Here is a 4,776-nt window from a genome sequence, read left to right as displayed (position 1 = left end):
ACAAGTTGATGACCTCTCAAAAATCAACCAAGACCTCATGACCTAGGCCTAAAATCATCTCCTGAATCCAACAAAACTCTCGGAATCCCGACCTGAACAACCGAATGTTGACCAAAGTCAATCCAAAGGCTAAATTTCCACCATTTCACAACTTAGGGCTCAAATTCTCAAAAAGACTCAAAATCTTAAACCGACAATTTTCACAGCTCAAATTCCATATTTTGAGAGTCGTGAAATTGACGAAATTTTATTCCGACACTCAAAACTCTAAAAGACTCCAAAAAACACTTTCTTAACAATACAAGTCTTTCCAACTCAAAACTTACTAAATTATCAACTTTTAACTCCAATATCAAAACCAACTTTTCAAACTGAATCATAAAAGACTCAGGGTCGATATCGAGAGGGAGAAATGATAAATTAATGAAATTTTTCAAAAATGACCGATCGAGAAAATATATGCTTAATTAAAGGACAGTGAGTTTTCAAAAAATATTATTGTTTAATGTATGAAATTGGTATATAAACTGATTTCAATAGTATTAGTTAAAGTTAATCAGCAGAATCAGATTATATACTTATTACATACCTGAAATGATACTTCTTTTAAATTTATCGTGTGAATTAATTATTTGAGGTGAAAAACTAGCCGACCCTTGGATAAACCCTATGTACACATCGGCCGGCAGCCTACCACCTCCGGTGGGGGCCCTGCAAATTACTACTACCTATTTTCCTTGCTTACCTTCAGTCAAGAACGTTGAACCGATTGGAAATACTAGTTTGCCTTTTACTTTTGCAGATTCGATAAATCTAAACAATGCACAAGTCCATCAAAATACTTCTTTGAGGAAGGAGATCACCATAGTGGAAGGGATTCCATTGATTAAGTGGACAGAGAAGGAAGTTAATCTAATGAACCAAATTGAAAGACTCCAATATGCTGTTATTGGAAAATTCACGTTTGATTGGGCAGATTTAGATGAATTGAGGAAGATTATCCCTCAACAATGCGGGGTGAAATGAAGTTGTCAAATTGGATTATTCCGTAGTAAGCATATATTGATTCGGTTATCCAAAGAAGACGACTTTGTTAATCTAATCTTGAAAGGCGTTGTTTATCTCACATGTAAAGATGGGTATTCCTATCTCATGCGAACATTTATCTATGATTCGAAATTCAAAGTCAATGAGGAAACATCTATGGCCATGGCATGGATCTCTTTTCCTAATCTTCTGCCTACTTTCTTTGTTAAAGAGTGTCTATTCTCTTTGGCATCAGCCGTAGGAAAACCTATTCAATTGGATCAAGCTACCATTAACAAGACAAGACCGAGTTGTGCTCGGGTGAAGGTACTAGTTGATCTAAAAGGAACTTTTCCCAAATCAATGCATATAAACATTGAGGATGAAGAGTCTGGAGAAATAAGGACAAATGTAGTTGACATTCAATATGATTATGTACCCAAGTATTGTGGTGAGTGCAAAATGCAAGGTTATGACAGGCACAATTGTAGGAAGATTAATCAAGTAAAGAGTATAGAAAAGCCACCGGAACCGGACCATTCGCAAGAAACGCAGAAGCAACAGGTGCATACATTTCAGAAAGGAAAAGATAGGGTCCTTTCCAGTGGCAAAATAGTGGGGGATCCAGGGAAGTGGAATGTTGTGCGAGACAACCGCAAACTAGTCAATAGGGACAGCACACTCCCTATTAATGTGGCGAACAAATTTCAAGCACTTAATCAAGAAGAGGAGATACAAGCAATGGTAACAAATGGTAAAGTCGAAAAGACAATTGATGTAGAAGCTAATCAAAAAGATAAAGATGACGGGAACATGACTTCAAAGGAGTGGGTTACAAAATCCTTTGGAGCAATATTACCAACTCATGATACCGACCAATCAGCAAGCCCTGCAAAACGTCATGTTTTAGATCAATATGCACAAAATAAAGAGAAACAAGTGGAGGACAAAGAAGTATTTGTTGGAGAGCAATCTGGCCGAGATAATTATCAGAAAGATGTAATAAATGGTGACTATGAGGAGGAGGATAAAAATTCACCTGGGAACTGTTTGGGTACATGTGGCTCTGCAAAACAACAAGGTTTCGATAAAATACAAGAATTAGTAGAGAGTCGTGATGCACGAGACAAAGAACCGGAGAATCAATCTTTTATGGATTCAACCTTCGAGATTGACAACGACATATCCAGAGGAAAATGCCTGCATGTAGATGAAAACAATGATGAGAATGAGTTCAACTCGAACATTGTAAGTAATACATCAAAGCAAAAGTTTGATTCGGAGTTACAATTGCAGACAAGTGAGCATGGACAACACAGCAACAATAAAGAAATAGCTCAAATACATTCAGCAAGACAAAATGAAGAATCCCTTGTGGTTATGGTTAATACAGAATCTCCAAATAAAGTTTTACATGATATACTTACTCACAAGCAAGGAGAATCAAACTTGGAAGACTTGGAAGAGGTTAAGGTGACTGAAAATTTTTACTTTGATTTTAATGATGAGTGGTTTTTAAATGATGGAGATCTGTCACCAAGAGCTATTAAAGCTATTAAATCTGCAAGGAAAGGAAAAAAACAAGGACATGGAGATATATCACAACCAGTAAGGGTGCAACCAAAGAGACAGGTCTCATCCCTTTTTGCAAAATGATAATGAATGCACTCATTTGGAATATAAGGTCAGTGAGGACACAAAATGCCTTTCAGAGGGTGCAAATGTTACATTATCATCACAAGTTTGCTTTTGTTGCATTATTAGAGCCTTTTCAAGCAGTTAGACACATCAACAAGTATATAAGAAGATTAAAAATGCCATGGGGACTCATAATAACAATGGAAAGATTTGGTTATTTACTAATCACGGCTTTGATGTTTCAGTGGTGAGTAATTCAGATCAGCAGCTTACTGTATTGATGAAAAATCACTTCACTACTTTAAGTTTTTATGCTACTATAGTATATGCTAAGTGTGATAGCAATCTGAGGTTGAATCTATGGGAAGAGCTATATTCTATTTCTACTGGGATGGACAGACCTTGGTTGATAGGTGGGGATTTCAATGTGGTTCTTAATGGAAAAGAGAAGATTGGTGGAGTACCAGTAGTTGCTGCAGATGTTGATGACTTCAAGACATGTATTGAATCTTGCGATCTTTCACAAGTACCATTTAAAGGAAGTCCTTTTACTTGGTGGAATGGTCGAGCAGGCGATGATTGTATTTTTGAAAGATTAGATAGAGTACTGATAAATGCAGAGATGCAAAATATTTTTGCTCAGTTAGAGATTGATCACTTGCCCAGAGTAGGATCAGACCATGCTCCAATGTTAGTGTCTTGTGCAGATGGAGGTGCAAATAAAAAAAAACCTTTCAGGTTCTTGAATTTTTGGACTGAGCATGAATCTTTTAAAGAATTGGTTAGATTGAATTGGGATTCTCAGAGTTCATTTAACCCTTTTTTAGACTTTAAAAGAAAGATCAAGAAAATTAAAACGGCACTAACTATATGGAGTATAGAGAGACTTATGGGGATATTTTTCAGCAACTTATCATAAGAGAGGAGATTTCTAGAATTAAAGAAATATTATTTGAAGAAGACTCTTCTAGTGAAAATAGATCTATCATGCAAAGAGCAAAAGCTGAATATAATCGATATCTTCACTTTGAAGAGGTTTTTTGGCAACAAAAAACTGGATATGATTGGTTTGAAAATGGGGATAGAAATACCAGATTCTTCCACAGTCTGGTGAAAGGAAGAAGACAGAAGGGGAGAGTAAATAGAATTCAAAATTCACAGGGGGAGTGGTTACAAGAAGAAGGGACTATTGCTAATGAAGCAGTAGAGTATTTCCATAGACATTTTCAACAGGAAGGTGATGTTACTAATTTTTCTTTATTGTCTCACATCTCTGAATTAGTTACTGAGGAAGAGAACGCAGCTTTGTTTGCTAGTCCAGTTTTAGAAGACGTCAAAAAAGCAGTGTTTAAGCTAAGTGCAGAAAGTGTCAGCGGCCCTGATGGGTTAACAGGTAAATTTTTTCAGGAGTGCTGGGATATAGTTAGTGGTGATATTTTAAGAATGGTGCAGGATTTTTTTGCTGGCAATACCCTTCCGGAATCTATTACACATACTAATCTGGTTCTCATACCAAAGAAGGCACATGTACAAACCTTCTTTGATATGAGACCTATTAGTTTGAGTAATTTTGTGAACAAGATCTTGTCTAGGATTATTCATGATAGGCTGGAAGATATGTTACCTAAACTGATTTCTTCAAATCAGTCAGGTTTTATTAAAGGAAGAAGTATTATTGAAAATGTTCTACTAGCTCAAGAGATGGTAACAGACATTACTAAAAGAGGGAAGCCTGCTAATGTTGTCATTAAATTGGACATGGCTAAAACATATGATAGAGTGTCTTGGTTTTTTTTTATGAAGGTCTTGAGGAAGATAGGCTTTGATTCAAGATTTACAGATATGATATGGAGACTTATTGCTAACAATTACTACTCAGTCCTTATTAATGGCCAATCATATGGTTTATTTCATTCTACAAGGGGTGTGAAGCAAGGAGACCCTCTCTCTCCGACCCTATTTATTCTAGCAGCTGAAGTTCTTTCTAGAGCTCTAAATTTTTTATTTGATGATCCTTAGTATGTGGGCTATGGTTTGCCTAAATGGAGTACAAACTTAAATCATTTAGCTTATGCAGATGATACCATTATATTTGCATCAACTAATGAGTAC

General features: G+C 36.1%; 1 long non-coding RNA gene across 2 annotated transcripts; it reads right to left on the bottom strand.

Annotated features, from left to right (window-relative positions):
- Positions 1-1,560: 1,560 nt before the first annotated feature.
- On the bottom strand, positions 1,561-2,229 carry LOC125849032 (uncharacterized). 2 transcript variants are annotated; one of them, XR_007444577.1, is made up of 3 exons: positions 2,162-2,229; positions 2,066-2,092; positions 1,561-1,915 (listed from the first exon to the last, which is right to left on the bottom strand). It is a non-coding gene; the product is annotated as an uncharacterized LOC125849032 (long non-coding RNA). The 2 variants fall into 2 exon arrangements; XR_007444578.1 differs by having other exon boundaries at positions 2,190-2,229.
- Between the last annotated feature and the right edge of the window lie 2,547 nt (positions 2,230-4,776).

The sequence above is a fragment of the Solanum stenotomum genome, chromosome 12, assembly GCF_019186545.1.
Source record: "Solanum stenotomum isolate F172 chromosome 12, ASM1918654v1, whole genome shotgun sequence".
NCBI lineage: Eukaryota > Viridiplantae > Streptophyta > Magnoliopsida > Solanales > Solanaceae > Solanum > Solanum stenotomum.
The sequence above is the reverse complement of the archived record's forward strand: the minus strand, read 5'-3'. Positions and strand labels throughout refer to the sequence as shown.